Consider the following 21,730-nt stretch of genomic DNA (forward strand, 5'->3'; position numbering starts at 1 on the left):
CCACTGGATCCTCAAGTCCATTTCTGCTGCATAGCTAGGCAGGTATGTTTGGTATTTCTGTTCTTTTTTTCCCTCGTCCAGTTAAAAAATAATCCCCTAGAAAACACATAAATAATTCAGAACACATGTTTTCTGTCAACTGTTTCACTTATTTTATCTCTATAAAGAAGGCAGAGGCAAACCCCATCCAAACAAGGAAGGGGTGGAAGATGCATTGCAAAATGATGGCTGTGCTTATGCACAGATGCATTTTTGAGTGGAAAGCCCAGCTCAGGGATGTGATGCCAGAGTTTTAGGGCTTGTGCATTGAGTTGCTGAGTGCACACAGCAAAGTTGTGAGCACTGCAAGTGTGCAGTCACTATTTGTCCATGACTCTGGGTCAAGACAGGCTTCCAGATGTTCCAAAATTCCACACAAATGTGCTGTAATAAGAGACTCCATTGGAGGGTGCTAAACTTCTTGGCATTCCCAAGGAATTCAGCCCCTTGTAAAATATGAAGTTTGGGTCCCTTTTTGTAAGGGGTAAGCCAAGTCTAAACTCCTGAAGTCAGATGGAAGTTGGGCTGGACCCATAACATCTCACTTCCGTGCAGATGTGGCAGTTTCATTTGTTTTTCCATCCTGAGGCGTCTTGACTGATCAACTGCTGAGAGAAATCCTGAAAATTAATTTTAAGCACACCTTATATACCTATAGTTCATATAGTTCAAACCCCAAGTCTCTTCATAGGGAGATGTTCTGTCATGCTCTACTTAGGGTGCTTCAACATTGCTGAGGGACCCTGTCCCTGGTCCTTTGTTTATTGGTTTATTTTAATAACTTTATGAGGTATATAATTTTGTATATCTTCTGACACAGTAGACTTACCCATTCCTGTTTTATTGTGGTGTTAATAAATGTCACCACTCCTTGTCTACCACTCAAGATCTGATGTGCACTGCAAAGCTAAAGAGAGCAAAACAAACTAGGTAATATCCTTGGCTGTCATGTCCACAGCACAGAACACAGCAGGGCAAATCCACCTTTCAAAATACTCATTCCTGAGGATTATTTATCAGCCCTCCTCTTAAAAACCTGTATGAAGGACGAGTCACAGTGTTGATGTGAATATCCCATCCCAGTACTTTATTTCTCTGCAGTTAGAAGATTCCTCTGATGTTCAGTACAGTTTTCTTTGATGAAAATGTCGTTCCCTCCTCAGTGGCCTCCGAGGTGATGAGTAACAACTTTGTGTGTATCAGAGAGATGGCTGACCCTATAACATAGATGCTTCTGCTGTGCTTATGTGGAACAGAATCCTGGGGGGCTTTCTCTGCCACGTGTTTCCCATCAGTCCTCAGAGGAGTCTGTTCATCTCTCTCTATATTTTTCTGCCTTGAAGGGGATGCTGTGAGGGGACATTCACTGGTGTTTCCAGGGACATTCAGATGCTGCACTGACAGGGGCTAAATAGGTGAACAGAGAGAGAGAGCAGACATACATTTATTAATCTAGTAAAGGACTGATATTTAACTCAGCAAAGCTCCCAAACAAATGTCAAAGTCTATATTATCAGCAAGTCTCTTATCTCTGGAATTTTGTTTTGTGCTGTGCTACTTTACTTGGTGCTTTGCGGTTTGTTTTGTGGCTTCCTGGAAAAGAGAATTTTAAGAACAACAACAGAAAACGCCTGGTCAGAGTTGTAACTGGCTCTGCCTGTCTGTGCTATGACAGCCAGCAACATCACCTGCTGACAATTACCAGAGTCCTGGGAGATGTGTTTTGGAGCCTTGAAGAACTGGAACAAGAAGAACTCACCCAAATTGCTTCTCGTGAAACAGGATAACGTTTCCACCCGCTTCATGCACTCCTAATTTAGGACATGTGTAGCGTGTAATGATGAACTGGCCAAGTGATTCTGTTGCTGTAAATCTCCTTCCCCACCTTTCAAAACACCCCTGACTGACCCCTTCTTTCATGACAGTTCAGCCCAGTGTTTCCAGTCCACCTCTTGGAAGGGAGCAGGATTGCACTAACCATTCCTGAAAGCACTTCTCCGGAGAGAAAAATGCAACATTTTGTTGTTTTTATTTCATTGGGCAGCCTTTTCATGCTCTGTGACCCACTTTTGCTTCCCTTTAAACTGTGACCAGTATTTATTTATCCCTTTTTAAACACAATAATTTAATTAAGAAACTAATCAGCAGTGTTGAATTGATCTTTGAACTCACCCCTATCACTGAAGGAAATTTATGAATGCATAACACAAGCAAGATCCTATTATCTAAAAAGCTTTCTGCTAAAAGGATTTGGCATTTAAAAAGTAAGGTTTGAAATTCTGCACTAAATTTATCATGCAAAGACGTGAACATTCTTTATAGAGTCTAAAATGTATCCCAAGTGAGTCTAACAAGTTTGTCTGGATTGTTTATTAAAAATAAAATCATTTACAAGTTTAAAGGATTTCAGAAATGATTTGGAGGTATTGGGCTCTGAAGGACATTCTACAGGAATATCTCCTCTCTGCCAGCCACAAGCTGAGTGTCAGCACTAGAGGAGCTTGTTCATAAGTCTCACATGGCTTCTGAGGTATGAAGGCTCCAAGATGTTTGGCCCAATGTAGTCAAGGCAGTTACATTTATGGGCATGCTCAGTAGAAGAATTAAAGGTGCCTCAGTCGGTGCTCTGGAGGACCCAGTGGTTAGAGGAGGGACAGAAGATCACTTGCTCAGGCCTCTCCACTTCATCCAAGTGGCACTGTGAGCACCCAACTGCAGGTTTGGATCCAGTCCTTTGTCATGGACTTGAACAGACAGGTGGAGATAAGGAATTAGTTCTATGCAAAGGCAGGTCTAGGATCCAGGTCTGAGAGCTGGAATTAATGAGGGGCACATGAGCAGCCTGGTTTCCATGGATTTGGATCTTGTGACTTTGTCTAAGAAGGTGTAATCTCTATTCCAAGGTTTGCCTGGGGCTGGGAAACTCCTCAAAGTGCATCTGGGGATTCTGTGGTGACTAAAAAATATGACAAAAGAGTTCTTAGAGGTCTCTTTTGTTAAAAGCACTAAAATTATCTCCTGTACTGCCTTCTTACTTCCACAATATTTGTGGAGCTTCATCTTTTACCTTAAATTTAGTCCTCTAGTAGTTGGCTTGAAATGCACCAACAGGTTGAAAGACTTTGGTGGAGGGAGAGGAGATTGAGAGATACAGGCTGGTATGTAGTGCCTTCCTGAGAAAAGTAAAATAAAAAGGGCAAAGTGTCTGTCCTATGGATCTTCCTGTATCCCTAAAGGGTGGGCTGAGGGAGGTGTGGTATATTCAGGACTTGTGTCAGAAAGACCAGATAAATCTTTTAGCAACTTGAGGAGCCCCCCAGTTAAATGTGCCACCACCTGCCTGCTCTGCTGGGGTCTGTTGATGTGAGCTTGCATGAAGGTGGGATGCAGGAATCAACATCCTTGCACTTTCTCTTACCTCATTTGCTTAGTTATGTGTTATATACTCCATGTGAGTTCTGTAGGGAAAAGAGATATAAAGATGAAAAGAGAGGACTGCTGTTTTTTCCCTGAAGAGCAGATTGCAAGATTGTGGCATTTTTCCCACACATCTTGAATAGTTTTGTGCTTGGGCTTTTTGAGGAGTTTTTAATTAATTTATTGTTTAAATAACTGTGATGAGAGGAGCCCTTGCCACACTGATTCTAATGAGGATTTCATGTGCTCTGTGTCTTTCTCATTGTGGCCTGTATAATTTAAATATCTTAACCAACATGTGCTGTGGCAGATTTCACTTATATCTGCTTAAATTAAAGCTTGTCAGTTTAGGAGCTAAGAAGGATGAAAATATTTGAAAGAGATTTGACATTCACTGTTGAAATAATTGCCCTAAATATCTGGCATCGATGACATTACTAGAGAAGGGCTAGAAATTCTTTCTGTGAACATTCTGGACTTAAAGAAGAAAAAATTTACTTATCCTTATGTGTTCATAATTAAGGTCTCCACCAAAATTTCCGCTTGTTTTTCTCCTGTATTTTCTCTGAGCTATATGTGACTGTTTGAGTTCCTCAAAGTTGCTGCTGGGAGAACAAACAGTACCAATATCTCAGAAGTAGCTGGAGTAATAGCACGATTTAGCTGTAAAAGGAATGGCATTTCCTTATGTCCTCATCCTCCAGAAATGCAAGGGAAGATGGCGCTGAGCTGGAGGAGCCTGGTGGAACTTTGGATCTTTGAACAGCTCCAGCCACAGGAGATGAAGCCTAATTTCCTGTGCATGTGCAGCTTTTCCTCTTGGAGGTCTCTGTATCAGAACATCACACACCAGGTAGTGTGTACTTGGGTATTAATACAGAGGGACTACACATGTAAGTTAAATGTCAGTTGTAATGTAGTTGTAGTGGTACTTCAGTGGCCATTACAAAAGGCAGCAGAACCTGAATGTTCCAACACTGAGTCCTCACTAACTCTAGTGAAGTTGCTTTCTTTTCTCATACAGGATCAGTTAATATGCCAACAATTTCAGTGCAGGCATGATCACAGGGTAATTCAGGTTGGAAAACATCTCAGGAGGTCTCCAGTCTAACATCCTGCTCCAAACAGGGTCTGCCATAAGATGAGACCAGGCTGCTCAAGGCTTTATTCAGATGGGCCTTGAAAACCTCCCAGGAGACTACACAGCCTCTGGGTAACCTTGACTGTCCTCAGGGGGAAAAGAAATATTGTTACAGCCAGCCTGAATTTACTTTCCATGTATGACTTGTCTTCCCACCACACGCTGCTGTGGAGAGCTTGGCTCTGTCTTCTTGGAGAGCTCCTTGCTCAGCACTGGGGTGCTCTGCTGACTCCCCACTTCTGCTGACTGATGTGCAGAGAGGAAGCTCAGGTGTTTTGATATGGTATAAAGTCAAGTAATAAGTTTTAAATACAGCATTTCCTCTTCCAAAGTCTGTATATTGACCTTCTCCCTCACTCTGATCACTCCTTTCACTTTCTTGTTCAATCTCAGACTGGTGGGTCTCCTACTGTTCAAAAATTCTGAGAATTTAGGGGAGGGAACATTTTGTTGATTTATCTTGTTTGTATTTAGGCACAGGACAAAACACCCCTCCCCACAGAGGCTTTCAGTGTTCCATTTGCCACAGTTTATTCCCCATTTCCTTTAGGATCTGACTTCTAGCCATAACCATCTGCCATTATAGCTTGGCTGTTTCAGGCTGTGTTTCTTTAATACTTATTCATTGTGGAACTTTGTGTAAGTGGTGGCACAAGCCCGGAGCACATCCTGCTCTGCACAGCCTCATCAGAGCCAAGGGAGAAGAGTCATGGACTCAGGTGTTCTTGTCATGAACAGTCATAAATCTGTTCACTCTCAGATGGGTGAGCTCCAGTTATTGTCCATTACATCTGTCCACTGCCATGTTCAGGTCACTAACTCTGAAGGAACAGTGACCTGCCCCTCCACCAACTGAGCTCAACCTCCCTGAAGGTCAGATCTGTCCTGCTGAGCTGTTTGTAATTCGAGTGAAGCTGCAAAGGAAGTGGTGGGAAAGATGGAGCTGGCAGAACTGAGCCATCTTTTGTGGCACTTGAACTTTCTGGAAAGGGAATTTTGCTTTGTGTTCAAACTCAGGACAGGTCCAAGTGGATGTGTTACTCAATCCAGCAAAAACCATATGGTGGAGTGGCTTCCTTCACCCTGACATATTGTGCAACTCTACCTTTTTGACTGCAATGCTCCATGCTGTGGATTTATCTCTGTGATCCTCTCCCTCTCCTTCAGCTCACCCAGTTTCAGGCCTGGAATAATCCCTGTTGGCAGCCTCCTGTAGCAGCAGAATGCTCAGTGTTTCAGGCTGACTGGTAAATCTTCACTTTTTGGATAAGAAAGCTGATACAGAGAAAGTTGAAATTACATGGTTCTGCTGCATGTGCTTTTCAGAACTGTTATTTAGTGTTGCCTGGGTTAGTTGAAAAGCTTAGGACGGGCTCAGGAGCTTCACACAGTGCCCAGACACTTTGTTCTCACTGATGGTATTCAGTTCATTTGTTTCCTCTGAAGTGTTGGAAAGGCTTTCCCCAGATCTGGTGCTACACATTAATACTTATGCATAATATGGTTTAAAGAAAATAACTGGGGAGTAGTCTGGAAACCTGAGGCTTGTTGCCCTTTTGAGGAATGATTCTGCATATGGAAGGGGGAGGAAAATATTGCCATAGGGCCTCTGTGACCTCTTCATGGGTAAATAATTATTTAGGAAACACTGATTTGGAGTGAAAAGTCAGAGGCCTGATGGTCACACAGCAGTCCACAGGGTTAATAATCTGGGAAGGTTGTGGAGTCAGTCAGTCAGTCAGTTCATCCCTGAACTAAACTGGCCTGGTTGAATTTTTATTTTGAGAAATAGAAAGAAAAACAAAGCATTGTTAATATCTGTAGGTGTAAAAAAAGGATCCTCCAGCCTTGTGGCATTTTTAAGGCACAAAATCTACATCAGATGAATTAAGCCCAATGTTCTCTATATGCACATGAACAGCATTCTTTTGAGTCCTGAGTGCCCTGTGAGCTTTGTGAGTTTCCAGGACATGAAAGACTTTGAAATGGACTCTAAATGTTGATGGCATTCTGTAAAACCAGCCAAGAAGGGTTGGAGAACTGGGCAAGGCACCTGGGAAGTCAGAGGTCTCACGGTGATCCTTTTTTATCTTAGATATCTTCCTTTCTTGGCTCCTGTTTACAAGCTGGAAAACTAAGATAATGCCAAGGTCCAATGGACAGTGTCTGCCTTATTTATTTATTTTTGCTTGTTTGTTTGTTTATTTCCCTTTGTTATATGTTTACTGGTGCTGAAGCAAAGGCTCTTTGGGGACAGGGCCACCTCTGCTGCTCCTGCTCCTCTGGAGGTGGATGGATCCCCACGTGGTGCTGCTGTTGGATGCTTTCCATCAACTCCAGCTCCCAGTGGGGCATATAATTCTCCATAAATGAAAAGGAAACTTTCCAGGCTTTACCCCAAAGAAACAGACAAAAGAAAATGTGCAATATATGGTTTTCTTTCTTTTGATCCTTTTTTCTGTAGATAGTGCCTGTCAAATTTGACTCGAATAGTCCCAGTGAGATCCAGTTTATTAGCACTAATAATTCATATGTCTTACAGACATAAATCTCCCTTCTTGCTCTTTTCTGAAGAAGTCACTATGTTGAATTCCCAAAATATAGTCTGATCCTACATAGACATCAAGATCCTAGTAACTGGAATATGTTGTTTAAGTCAGTGGGAATTCTGGAAGTCTCTTAACACCCCAAATCAGTCATTAATTGTAAGTCATAATATTCATTCTTATTAATTATGGCTATAGAATTGTGTTGGACCCTTTCCATTTTTTAATGTTTTAGGCAATGCTCCATGACACTTTGACCAACATTTAGAAAAATGGCCTGTATGTCTTTTTCTCAGAGCAAATAAATTAATTTTTATGGAATGGAAGTGGAGGGTAGAACTGAATAAGCTCGTTGCAATGGAAATAAGGCTTTCAAAACATTGGAAAAGTTGGACACTTGCAATAGCATGTGGTCTAATTTCCTGAACCTGTGAGAAAGGACATGAATTATTATACAGCTTATTGCTGAGCATGTGCCTGACTCCTCGTGTCTGTAGAAAGCAAGAGTGGAAGATGTCTGTGAGTCTTTCTCATCCTGTCCCTTACAAGCTTAAAACCAGAGCAGACATTGGGAGTGACAGGCAGAGCAACTCAGAATAGTCCAGATGCCTCTAAACTGCACTGGACAAGAGGAAAAGTAACTTTTGCTGACAGAGACCCCTCTAATTTGTCAATAGCTTTTGCTTATGAAACCTTGATGTAGGGATGGGATCAAAGATGGTGCAGTGGGTTTTTCTGAGGGTTTTTTGATTGGTTTAGGGGGTTTGTTTGTTTTTTATTATTATTATTTGCAGGGAGGTTTATTTGTTTGTTTGGGTTGGGGTTGTTTGTTTGAGTTTTTTAAGAAAGAAATATATCTGTGAGTTTAAAATGCAGAATTTTGGCTCCTTTAAGGCCACAACAAGGTAAAATCCTGCAAACATAGGTCTGGTTTCCATCTAGGAGGTGCAGTACATTCACAATTCACATTCAATTTACTGCTTTTAAGTGAAAGGTTTCTGGATTTCAGAGCCTGATGGTGGAGTGACATTGAATACAAGATTGTGTAGCACTTTATAGAACTTTTCTTTTATTAGCAGCTCTATAATCACATTAAGTTAGACTGAAAATTTGAACTAATGCTTTCCCTTGAGGCCCAGGCTCTAATAATGGTAAAAATCTGTGAAATAAGATGAACACAATTCAATAATTATATTGATAAATAAAATGAAAATCAACTAATTGTGGCATTCAGTGAGTTCCCTGCCTCTGTTGTTGCTGCCTTTCTGCATCAGCGACTGCTAAACTTTTTCTGTCACACTTCAATAAATTTAATTGTGCAGAATAAATGAGCTAATTTTTGAAGTCACAGGCTCTGTTTGCAAGATAAGGATGATGATTTATTGACCTCCTCCTAACTCCAGAAGAATGTCACCCTCCTTTTCACTGACAACCACAAGAAGGGGGTTTGTGCCTCTTCACCCAATATCTTGCTAAATCCTCCTTTGTATATTTACCTGCCCATCTCATTTTCTGGAAGTCACATAATACACCAGGGTGGACCAGAGATCCCTGCTTAGCTGATGGCTATACAGACTATTCCAAATAATTGCCAGAATCATGGGGATTTTTTCTTTCACTTCATATTCTTTTCTTTCACTTCATATTCTTTTCTTTTGATGATCATTTCATTCCCTGGATTTTGGAAGGGTGGGTATTAACAGGAAGCACAAGAAAAAGGGCATAGATTAATACCTGGTTTTTTATGTACTCTGTGTTCTAATCTCAGTCATAATTCTATGGTTTCTTCCACCTCAGCAGGATGGACACTCACTCCAGTGCTCATTCACATTGATAGTTTGACCATGAGCACAGGAAAAAGGCTGATATTGGGCACTGGACATGCCTTGTGGAAAAAAATGGCCAACTTTTTAAACTTCTGTTTCTTTGGTTCTGTGTTAGATGTTGAGGAGAAGATAATACTGTCTTGTCTGTTATTACTGCTGCAATTTTGACAGCAATGGGTTTGTTAAAGTGACATAAAATGGTAGGAGTGAATAGGCTGCACCCATTCTTTCCCACTGTAATAGTTTGACCCATGGCTTCCTCAGAAACCATTGTATCTAAAGTTACAAGTATTCCACACGTGTCTTCCATGGAGCAGGGGGGGAGTGGTTTGTTGCTCTCTCCCTTCCTTGGCTGAGGAGCTGGTGGAAGGTAGTTAGAGCCTGGTCCCTCTGGTTGTTCGTGGTTCTCCTGTCCTGAGTGAGATTGTTTCATATTTGTTCCCCTTCCTTGAGGGTTTTAGTTGTGTTTTGTCTGATTCGTTTGTTTCTTTTGGTTTAGTTTTATGTTCTTCTCAATTTCCAGGGACTCAGTCCCCTATTCCCTTTTTCCCTTTCCCTTTCCCCTAGGGGTAGGATCCCACATACTGTGTATACAGTGTAATTGTAAATGTTAGAAAATATAATTTATTCTTTTTATTCAGTTCAATTTCTTAGAGTGCGTTTCTTTTCAGTTTTTTTTCCTTTCCTTTGCTGGGAAGGTTCTGGAAAGAGGAAGGGGAGCCAGTCCAGGGTTGGCAACAGCTAAGCCAAGCCTGCGACACCCACTTTTGATTTTCTTTGTGAGCTGGATGGCTCTGTATGACATCCACAACTGCCCTTTTTCTTAAGGCTGGATATTTTGTTCAGTTCTTCAAATTAAAGCCAAAAAATAACCTATAAGCATTAACATGGATTATTAGATACTCTGGTACAGTTACAGTACAACTCTATGTTTGTTACAACAGACAAATCAGTTGTCATCCTGTAGCCAATACAATCCCTGAATCAAAAATCTTGATAATCTGTTGAGTCAATAAAACTCTTCAGCAAAAAATAAGTTCAGCATCAACACATCAAGTGTATCAAAAAATGCTCTCCAAGTTCTGCCTCTGTCTAATAAACCCAGTAAATGAGAAGGATGGGGACACCTTCATGTTACTAAGTGGCTACCTAGAGAGGTGCATTGACTCTGCAAACCAAACAGTGTGTGCTGGGTTTGTTCTTCACAGTGAGACTGAACCTGCTACTCTTTGACTGTGATGCCAGGCAACACAGCAAGGCAAATATATATGGAAGCAAATTAGACAGTGCCAAACCTGCCCTCCTGGAAGGGCCCAGCAGAAGGCTTTTTATGGAGCCAGGATTTCAGCCAGGCACCTAGAACACAAACTGTGAGAAACCTTTCTTCTCCTGTTTTAGTTGTTATATGGCACCTCTTTCTGTAGTAATTTTCTTCTAAAGAAGACTTACAACCTCCTAAATATTTCCTGTCAGGTGTTGGCTAGGTGAAATGCATCCTAGGGAATTGCAGCTGGAGGAATCACAACATCCCACATGCAGAGCAGTCCAAATTCCTGCCAAACTCTTCACTGTGTCTTTAACTCGGAGTGTTTGTGCTCTTTGTGATTGATGCTCGTAGCAAAAGGCAGACCTAGCCCAGGAAAGTCTTCTGCATTCCTTCAAACAAAAACTTGTGCCTGATTTAACAGCCTGCCTGGGAGCTCCACACAAGCCTAACACAGACAGCCTTTGCCAGTTTTCCTTTTTTTTTTTTTGCTGGTAATTGGTGTTCCTGCCTGTTTTCACTGTGTAGTTGGTGTTTGTGCCTTGCTTTCTGTGGGTCACTTTATTTCCACTGTCTCAGGATACTGTCAAACTGCACTGGAGTGATTAAATTGATTTTGGGGGGAGTACTGAAAGTAAATTAAACCTGAACAAAACTTACTCTTTGGCAAGGAAAGCTTTGCCAACTCTAACAGGATAAAATTCTGCCAGCATGTAACGTTTTATTGGGCTGTAGTGAAATACTTTGGAAAAAGATTTCCAGTTCATAAAACACTTCCAGCACATTGATTGACCTTCTGTTTTGTGGGCCATTATAATTTTTCTCTTTGCAAACCAAGTTCCAATTATCCTGCAGATTTCTAGCACCAAGAACAAGAAGATAAAGTTTTTTCTGAACCTTGGACGTTGTGGGAGGTACAGGAGGTTTCTGAAAATGCTAAATCTGATTCAGATCAACATTTCTAAAGCCATGGCTTCCACTGAAGGAGGACTCTGTAATTCCTCTGAAAGGAAGAGGAAAGCCAGTAGTCTTACAGTAAAAGTAGTGCTAATTTTCCAGTTCAGATTTTTTTTTCCTCCTGTGACCTTTGCCAGATCTTCAGTTGTAAGTAGAGGAATAGAACACATTCATCATGCTTTGTAAATTGTAACAAAGATCTGCCCTTCTTTAGCCTTTTTTTTTGTTTTCTGATTATGTGGGTATGACTGAGTGTTGCTGGTCTGCTCTGGAAATGATTTGGCAAAATGCCACCCACTTGTCACTCCAAATCTGATTTACAGACAAGCTGAAGGGTCCAAGCTTTGGTGGAGTAATTTGTCCATAGGTGAAAGCAGAGTTGGGCAAACAACAGCTCCTCATGAAACAAATCCTGTATTCCTTGTTGCTGAATGGAGAAGCTGAACTTCTCAGGTGTGGAGATAAATAGGAACTAAGTGCAGAGATAAAACTTCATCCTGCCTGGCATAATTTTGGTATCTTCCTGAAATACCAGGGCTTTGGTGGCTTCTGAAGACGTGGAATCCAGCCCATCAGTCAGGCAATGCATAGCTGAGGACAGGGTTTGGATTTGAGATGTTCCTGTGTAAAAATGGGGAGCTCGAGGGTCTATCCAATCCCAAGTAAAAACAAATAGAAAGCAGTGTCTGGAGACAGGAGCCATTCACTGTCCAGGACTCACTTGGGTCCCTCTGTTGCCAGATCTCTTCCAATCTCCAGGACAGACCTAATATGATTAGATCACAGCACCCCCCATTTCACAAAATATGCTTATTGCAAGACACTTGTTTCCAGTTGGGATGTTTTTTTTTAATATGTTGTGGTTTTGAGACTGCCTTGGAACATTTTATATAACATCAGCCACTCTGCAGATTTGTGTATTGTACTGTAATTACTTGAATAGGGGATTTTGTATGCTACAGCCAGTGATTCATGAACTGCAGGGTATCTGCAAAAACAGGCTTTCCTCGGGATTATGGGATGTACAATGCCTGAAGGTTTTTGCCTTTGATAGCAGACCTGCCATTGCATCCACACAGGGTTTGTCTAATAAATTGTATTAGTTCTGATAACTTCCCTCCCCCAATTTCTTACTATTCTGAAGAGTTTTGAAAGAAAACTGGTGCTGTGTGAATTATTGCTGTGGCAATCATTAAAGCACATGTTCAGCACGCTTGTTGTTGTCCATGAAGTATAACAGAAAAGAAAGTGGAAAAGGTCCTTCAGAAATGACTTAGCATTGTGACATTTGTAATTACATAATTTTTAACAAGCAGTAAGGGAGTTGTGGAGTGTGTGGGGGAAAGAGCAGTCAGATGTTCTCAGTGTCTTCAAAGGGGTGTCACTCACCTTCCATCAGTGTGGGGTTATGTAGCTAAATCTCCTACCTGCTTTTGGAAATTGTCTCAGCCACTGGAGAAAATGGAGCTACTGATTGATTTAAGGCATTGTCTAACTTGGCATGTCAAATTATTTCAAGCCCACGAGAAGGAGGAGGACATGCTGGTGACAGCATGTTCATGCCTGTGTATTCAGCCAGTGTGTTAGACTAGGAATCTGTGCCAGACACAGGTAAGTCTAAAGCTTTTTCCTTTTGTGAGACCCAGCCAGAACTGGGCAAGGGGAATCATAAATATTATGATAATGGTTTGCTGCCTGATAAAAAAAACCTAATTTGTCCAGGGGATAGAAGGGTTCTGGTGAAATCTCCTCACTGACTTTTCTGTCAGCCCATTTCTAAATGTCTTCATGTCATAAAGACAGAAACAGAGTTGTTTTGTAGTTGCTGGCGAGTTTTAATTATAGCAAGTACAGAATTTCAGGCATGCTGATGCTTGTTGTTGTGTTGGGACCTAAATGGCTGCATTTTCTTTCCAGGGGTTGGGAAAGATCATTTTCTTAGTCATATTTCTCTCAGATCTAGAGCCATGCAGATAAAATAAAATAAAACAAAACAAAACAAAAAAAGCCCTTACTGTTTTTAACTCCCTTCTGGAGTCATCACAGCTCAGGTAAGGCAGTTCAGGAGAGAGTAAATACAAGTCAGGGGATGTAAAATTACAGTGCAGGTTTGGTGTCCACAGGATTCTTTACTGACTCTTATTGGCAAGGATAAGGGTCGTGTCAGAATCCAGGGCCTCCCAATATCCACCCTGGCTCACGTTTGGCTGGGCCTGTTTCAGGCTGCCTGCTCTGCAGCAGGTTGCTTGCTATTTTAAAAACTCACTAAAAATAGGAGGGGTAGCAAGCAGTGAGTGCAAAGCTGAGTAGGTATTGTGTACATATAGACAGAGCTGTATGTCCTTGCCTGAAATCCTCTGTTCAGCAGAGGTTCTTTGGGTTAGGTGCTTTGCAAAGGTTTGGGGTTGGTTTTAAAGCCCTGTGTGCTCCCACTCTTGCCATTCTCAGCTCTGGTTTACAGCACTTGGCCATGCAGAGCAATGCCCCTAAACAGGGCATTGGAGGAGACTCAGCCCAGCAAAGCTGCAGGTAGAGCAGAACTCGCTGCCACTGTTTTCCATATGTTCCTCTCTATGGGGGCCTGACTGGACCTCGACCTCAGGAAGATGCAGAATGGAAAATTAATGTTGAAGAGAGTCCCGCCCCCAGGAATATGAAGCAGCCAAACTCTTTTGTTCTCATTCTCTCTGGTTTAGGATGGTTCTGTCCTGGGGGGTGGAGACTCTGTGTGTGTGTGTGTCTGTGTGTCTGTGTGTGTCTGTGTGTGTGTGTGTCTGTGTGTGTGTGTGTGTCTGTGTGTGTGTCTGTCTGTGTGTGTGTGTGTGTCTGTGTGTGTGTGTGTGTCTGTGTGTGTCTGTGTGTCTGTGTGTGTCTGTGTGTGTCTGTGTGTGTGTCTGTGTGTCTGTGTGTGTCTGTGTGTGTCTGTGTGTGTGTCTGTGTGTGTGTCTGTGTGTGTCTGTGTGTGTGTCTGTGTGTGTGTCTGTGTGTGTCTGTGTGTGTCTGTGTCTGTGTGTGTGTGTCTGTGTGTGTGTGTGTGTCTGTGTGTGTGTCTGTGTGTGTCTGTGTCTGTGTGTGTGTGTGTCTGTGTCTGTGTCTGTGTGTGTGTCTGTGTGTGTCTGTGTGTGTGTGTGTCTGTGTGTGTGTGTCTGTCTGTGTGTGTGTGTGTGTGTGTCTGTGTGTGTGTCTGTGTGTGTCTGTGTGTGTGTCTGTGTGTGTGTCTGTGTGTGTGTCTGTGTGTGTGTGTGTCTGTGTGTCTGTGTCTGTGTCTGTGTGTCTGTGTGTGTGCCAAAGGCAGCACATTCATGCCTTGCTCTGCTAATCCCACAAACACATCTAGTACTCAGCCTTAATCTGCAGCCCTTCAAAAAACCTTTCCTCTTAATTTGACTTTTTCGTTGTTTTTTTTTCTTTGTTTTGTTTTGGTTTTGATTTTTTTTTGTTGCTTTGTTTGTTTTGTTTTGTTTGGGGTTGGGTTTTTTTGGGTTCTTCGGGGTTTTTTTTATTTGTTTGTGTTTTTTTCCTGTTTTGTTTTTAAGTCAGTTCACATTGGTTAATCATTTTTAAACTGTTTAGGGCTGGGGTTGTGAAACCTTTGCTGGCAAAAATTTTTCCCCTGGAGTCAAGGAGACTACTCATTAGCATGACTAGTTACCAGCTTGAAGGAGGATTCACAATCTGGACGTTTGTAGTTTTAAAAATATGTCTCTATTTAGCTGATTTGAGCAGCTGAACAGGGCTGGTTGTGGAAATCAGGCTGTCACACTCGAGTGTTTTACTTCAGAATGCATCTTTAGTGAAGTAAGGTGGTTTTTATGTAAACCACACACCCATTTAAAGAGTATTTTAGTAATCTGATTGGAGCCTTCAGTCTCACAAGCATTGTGTGATGCCCGGCCTTACCAAACCCTTTTGCTGATAAATCCCCTCTTAGTTTACACACTGCAAAGATGTGTGTGGGTCAGTATTGACAGACATTATGGGCCAGTGATGCCAATCTCTTGGGTTTGGATGGTGCTCACAAGGCACCTGGTTTGAGCCCAGTGGGTGGAGGGGGTAGAAGGTGAGAAGCTGGCACTGTTGTGTCCGCAGGACATGAAGGTGGCATGGCTGTACCTCCTGTCCCTGCTTGCAAGAGACAAAACTCTGAGGAAAGAAGTCTGGCTCTGTGACAGAAAACCCTGGGCTTTATATTACACCAGTTTCCTACTGTGAGTCAGTCACTGCCCCTTTTTTCCTGAGGACAAGTGAAACAATTCTGCCTGTGCTCTGCATGGCTAACAGCAGCAGTGACCTTCAGGCTTGCCACTTTAAACTGCTGTGGGATCATCCCACTGAAATTTAGAGCAACGTTCTCATTCCCTTTCCCTCCTGCTCTCTACCCCTCTCTGCCAGGTTGCTGCTGTATGTGCGGCAGGGCCATCAAGTCTGGATGCTGGAGCTCAGGAGTTCCCTCTGTCTGCCTCTCCCTCCACCTTGCACAAAGCTGACAGGGGGATTTTTCACCTCCTCACTTTCCTTTTTTCCTCTTTGATTAACTTTGGACCAGATGGTCGGTCCCCAATCTCTCAGCATGCATTTGACTGACAGGAGCCTTTGATAAACCTCCTAAGAATGAAGTCATCTTCAGGTCACCTCCTCTGCCTGGCCTTTCGCATCCCGCACATACCACCATTATCTGCTGAATAGGAGACAAAGGAAATTAGCTCCAATTCCCTATCATCCCCATTATTTTCACACTGATTTAAACAATGAGGCAATGAGATGCCCTTCACTTTCCTTGGAAAGGTACAAATGTCAGCTGTTAAGAAATGCAAACAAGAGGTTTCCCATGTTAATGGATGGGCTTCTTTGTAAAGCCATGAAGTGGTAAAGTGGATTTATTCACCGCCTGCCTGGAAAATGCTTAACACTCTTCTAAACAAATTCGTTAACGACTTTTATTTTATACACAGTGTGGAGTGCCCGAGAAGTCCCATTGTTTTGGTGTGGATATACACAATGAGGTGATGTACTGCTCTGTGGTTTTTTCCATATGCAGTTATCAGAGCTGCATTTGAGACAGTCCCGAACTGAAATCTTGAATCTGAATTCCTTGATGTGCAAAACGGCTTAACTGTGTATGCATCTGAGTACTGAGGTGTAGGGAACTACCTCTAATTTCGAGTGAGAAAAGAAATTTGGATACTCTGGACAGAGGACAAAAAAGCTTGAATTAGGACTGCATCTCTCCAGAGATTTTTAAGTAGTTACCTCACATCTATTTGGCTATTAACATTTTATCTTTATTTTTTTAAGGCAGACATGCTAGAAAATATCTGTAAAAATATTTATTTTGATGAATTTCTTTCTCAACCTTGTGGTCTTCCACTTGAGTTGATTTGACTGTCAGTTAAATGGGGTGTTTTGGCAACTGAAAGTATCTGGATGATCAGGGACATGCATGAAAACGTTCTCCATCACATCCACATGTATTGCAGGAGATTAAAACATCAATGATCTCCAAATTACCTCTTGGGAAAACTGGTCCATAAGTTGTGCTTTACATTAAAATATGACTTGTTTTTTTGATGCTTGCTCTGGTAAAGCAGTCAGCATCTTGCCTCTGGTACAGTGGGCACTACAGAGTCATCTCCTGATGTACAGCTGAAAAGCACCATACAAGAACACACCTGTGTACTCCACAGATCAAAGATCATCCTCAGAGCTGGACACTGTGAGCTGTATTCCTCTTGCCTGCTATGGGAGCATGTCAGGTCAAGAGACTGGTGGGCAGTTCTTCCCACCCTGCCAGGTTGCTGGACCTTGGCCTCCTGTGCAGTCAGTGGAAAGAAAAGTCATCTTGGTACCCAAGTTAGGCATGTAGAGAAGTCCATCCTGCCCACGTGATTCATCCTGACTCCTGCTCAGCAGAGGCAGAAGCCTGAATCACTCCTTGATTATTGGCCTTAGATCCCTCTGTAAAGGGGATTTCAGACTGAACGTGGTGGCACTCAAAGTGTGGTCTGTGAAGGCCTTTCTGTTGTTTTAGAGTCTTAGGTAACATTTGCCACATACCATCAGTCACTGATAAGGGCTGGTCTTCTTCTTTACAGTGTTATCACAAGTACCTTTCTTCACCAGTGGCAGAGACAATTAGGATGGGGATTGTTTAGGCTAATTTATGCTTCTGGGCACCCCTGGCAAGCCTTCACCATGACCTCTGTGTCTACAGAAGGGTTGCAGAACTGGAGCATAAGAACACATCTACCTTTAAAATGAAGATCCTCTCCATATGAATTCAAACATACTCTTGCTGCTGAAGAAGGATGTTAATATGAAAGTCAGGTAGCACCTTTATTTTTTTCTTCAAGAGAGACTTTTTTTATGGCTTCCCTTACCAGTATCAGCAGATCCATACTGTGGCACTGAAGTAAAGGATTCCCTTTCAAAGCTGGGCATATAAACTCAGCAGAAGTCCACTAGTTGAGAGAGGGCTTGAGAAAAGCAAGTTAAGCCTAATTAAAGTATTAATTCTTCAACCATTCCCACAAAAATCAAAATAAATGTTTGCTTTTTATATTTCTTTCCAGGTAAAAAGCTTCCAGTGTGGCCTGTGCCATTAAAGGAGTCCAGCTGCTTTGCAATTATGCTTTGTTCCTTTTTCCTCTATATTCTGCCTTACTGTGGTGAAGCTTAAGCACCACAATTTTGTTGGTGCTGACAACAAAAGGATGGTCTTCTGACAGCCCTTGAGATCTGCAATTCCTGTTACTCCTTGAATTAGAAGTATTTGAACAGCCAGCATGAAAGGCCAGATGTTTGATTCCATTGATCAAATCTCCTTCTCCATGTTGAGGTGTTTCTGTCTTGACCGTGACTGACTTTGCCACCAAGTTGTTTTTTTCTTACACCTTGACAGTCCAGTGCCTGAAGATGGGCCCTGGGCTTGGCTCTCTAGAACATGGCACAGAACAGATGGCTCCTGCCCCTGTGATCAGCAGCCTGGGTGGAATTTTTAAGACTTCTGAAGACACTTTTGCACTGGGAAGGGTGGGAAGCTCCACACATTTCCATGCATCCTGCTGCACACTTTCTGATGGAAGTGTGGAGGAGGAATTGAACTTCTGGCAGCAGTTCTGAACTTGGCAGCCACTCAGCTTCTTTTAAGGACCCTGTTGTGTCAGGGTGCAGATCAAGGTGCAAAACCAACCCTCTGAAAAGCTTATTTTGCATAGATAGAGAAGACAGGGTTGTGTGGGGCTAACCTATGGCAGGGATCGAAAGCTGTCTGCAGTACTAAGGATGGAGTTTTTAAGCACCATTCTCACCCCCAATGAGTTTTTCACATACAGCTCGAGGTGTTTGGGTGTCCATCTCTGCAGAAGAATGGCCACACCAAAGAGAAGGACTGAAATACTGGCACCAACCCAGTTTTACTTAGGTCACTTTACTTTACAGATCAATCTGAAGAAGCAAGGACGTAGCAAAAACTCTATTCTCAAGGGTTTCACTTTTGGGGTTTTTTAAGCAGAAGTATTAGCTATCTGCAATTCAAAGTGAGGATTTGAGGCTGGGGGGCTTGTGCTTCCCATTTCGTTTTTAAGAAGGTCACAGTGAAAGCTTGTGATTGAATATTTTGCATGGAACTGCCTATGACAAAGACAAAGACAAAGATGAGGGGTTTGTCAGAGTGCTATGAAAAGAAGAGACAGAAAAAGGTCTGTGTTAGATTTTTAAGGTATATTTGAAAGAATGAAATAAAAAAAATGCTTTCAAATCCTCAGGGACTTTCCAATTTATCAAGAAAGACACATTCTTCCTAATGAAAGGTTACTGACCTTCATGAATGTGACAGTTCAATTACAGCCCATTCATATGCAGAGCAGTCGTTGATAAAGGATTTAGGAAATGTGACTAGCATAGCAAAAAAAATCCACTCAAAATACGAGGGGGGAAAATGTCTAGAAAATTATTTTTTATTGTGGAGCAAGAAATATAAATAAGATTCAGTCAGGTAGTAGAACCTTTTCTTCTCTGGCCCAGCAACCCATTAGATTTGCTTCAGTGAATACATTGACTTTTTCCTCTTCTTTTTCTACTAATATTTCTGTCTTTTTAATCCTCTGAACTACTAAACCTAACAAATCATAAAGCCCTTGGGGTGCTGAGATGCAGGGTTTCAAACATTTTTTCCCTCTGACTGGCAGAGAAAGCTGGAATGTGTCCTGATGTTTTTTTAAGTGCTTGACTAGTATTTAAACTCTTAAATGGATGGAAAGTTAAAGCAGCAGCAAATGCACATGCACATACATGTCCCCCCCTTCCTTTTCCTTCCCCTGCTTTCCCCCACACACTGAGCTTGGCCTCTCCAAGGCTGTTAATAGCCAAAGCAGATATTGGCCAGACTCTCTGGAGCCAGCCTGCAGCCAGTGGAGGGTGACACCTGTGAGCTGATGTTTGCTGAACTCCTCCAGGTGGAGGAAAGGTGCTTAAATCGACAGAAGGCAGGAGCTGTGAAAACAGGCAAGTGTGTCACTCATACAAACAGCTCCCTGGAAGATCCCAAGGCCAAGTTGTTGCGAAACAATTAGAAAGAAAGAAGGATGTTTCACTGGTTTTGAAACAATTCCTAATTATCTGTTTCTCTGCACACACACACTGATCCACTGTGCACATGGGAGGTATGCAAAGAAAATAACACAAGGCATGTGTCACTTCACAGGACAAATCCTGTGTTTTAAGGTGCTAGCAGGCTGAGCAGTTGTGGAGTTAGGTGAGGACAATCCTTTGCTTAGTGGTAACTCTCAGAGGTGGTCCCAGATGGAGCAGCTGTGGTGGAAGTTGAGTGCTCACTTGTATTTACCTTAGGTCAGGGTTACATGGAAGGCATTGTCTTCCAGGGAGCAGCAAACAGAGTCTCGACTTTGACCAGTGCTCAAATCCAAGTGCAGTGAGGTGGGTGTGAAGAAGTCCCAAACCTGCCTGAGGAAGTCGGGGCCAAAAGGCATTTCTTTGACCTCCACTCAGTATCTGTGAAATGGGATGTGTGTTCCTGAGAAATTAGAAACTTGGTTAACTGGTGCTGCCTCAGGGCTGAGATTTTCTGCACTACTCTGTCAAGGACTGAGACTGAGACCTCCATTCTTCCTAGAGGAGCAACTGTGGGGAGAAGAAGCCAGTGCAGAATATTTCCTGCTTCTGTTATGACCCATTATGGTTTCTGGGAAACCAAAACCACTCTCAGTACTCCAAGCTGCTGCACTAGCTGCCTGTTTTCTCTGCCTAGTTGCCTCCTCTGGGTAAATTTTGAGCCCTGTCCTGAGTGGATGTTTTGAGCACTTTGCTTCCTGGGTGCTGAAATTTGTGTATGTTCTCCTGGAGGGGCTGTTGGGGGTCCTGTGGTTCTTCATCAGCAATCACCCATTGATGCCAACTGCTTTGTGGTCTCTCAGCCTCTGTTGGCTCGTTTAGGTTCAGGTGATCATTGTAGAGGAAAGAACACTTGTCCTTAGTCTAATTTTAGGTCAAGGGCTGGCATGGAATTGGCTTTTGCAGCATTGAAGGATAATGTCTCCTAGCAATGTATACAAATAAAGTAATCAATCTGTCTTTATTGGTTCTTTCAGATGACTTTGAAATGCATAATTTTAAGGTATTGAATTATGGAAATCATGGTAGAAATTACCGAGATCACTTTGGAATGGTCACATTCTTACTTCTCTTTTAAGCAAAAGTTCATCTGATCTTTTTAAAGGGCTTTTGAAGGGCCTTTTAAGGCAGAATAGTTTCCCCCCCTTTTTTTTGGCACCTACCTGAGACTTCTTGAGGGTGTTAGGAGACCCCAAGAGAAATGAATCCAATACATTCTCACAGGGTCTGCTTCCAAGAAATGTGTTGATGCAGTGCAGCAGGTAAGCCAGTGTCTGTCTTGGTCACCCTGAGTTTTTCTATGTGCTTCTTGCTTTTCCTGCAGCCCAGATTGCACTGGAAGCTCTGACAGAGACAGCCATTGCCCTGCCATGGATTTCAGGTGTCTCACAGGGTGGAACATTGGAATGAAGGCCCTTCAGGAACTGGAGAGGAGTTTCCCAGTAGTATTCTCACCACTTGCTTTTAAGTTGAACAGAAAAACAAGATAAAGGTATGTCATTTTCAAGTCCAGAAAATCTCTTTGGAGTCTGTCTGTGCTGTTAGACTCATTGTAGGAAGGGCCCCAGTCAAGCAGAACAGCTCAACACTGAAGTTGGAACATTATTGTATCTGAGCTGAGGACTGAAATTTAAGAACTAATCTAAATGTGTCTATGAATTTTCCTGTGTTGTTCCTCAAATATGTTTTCTGCAACCTGCTGTAGTCTATTAGGACTATGATATGATATACAGGGTTTAATGGAATTTATCTGGGCTAACATTTCTGTTGTAGACAGTGCATGCCATCTTGGCTTTTTTTGCCTGTAAGATCCACAAAACAAGACAGTAAAATATTTGTCCCAGACAGACTTATTTTTCAGCAGTAGTAAAATGTCTTTAATTTATTTACAGTGGCCAGTGGTCAGTTTGAT

The 21,730-nt window shown here is 42.3% G+C and overlaps 1 long non-coding RNA gene across 3 annotated transcripts in view; it reads left to right on the top strand.

The window, feature by feature from the left end:
• LOC139671024 (uncharacterized) overlaps positions 1-21,730 on the top strand; it is a 209,408-nt gene that overhangs the window by 36,678 nt on the left and 151,000 nt on the right. For all 3 annotated transcript variants that reach the window (XR_011697652.1, XR_011697650.1, XR_011697651.1), the window contains exon 3: positions 21,143-21,310. This is a non-coding gene — a long non-coding RNA (uncharacterized lncRNA). The remainder of the gene's footprint in view (positions 1-21,142; positions 21,311-21,730) is intronic.

Source organism: Pithys albifrons, chromosome 4 (genome assembly GCF_047495875.1).
Source record: "Pithys albifrons albifrons isolate INPA30051 chromosome 4, PitAlb_v1, whole genome shotgun sequence".
NCBI lineage: Eukaryota > Metazoa > Chordata > Aves > Passeriformes > Thamnophilidae > Pithys > Pithys albifrons.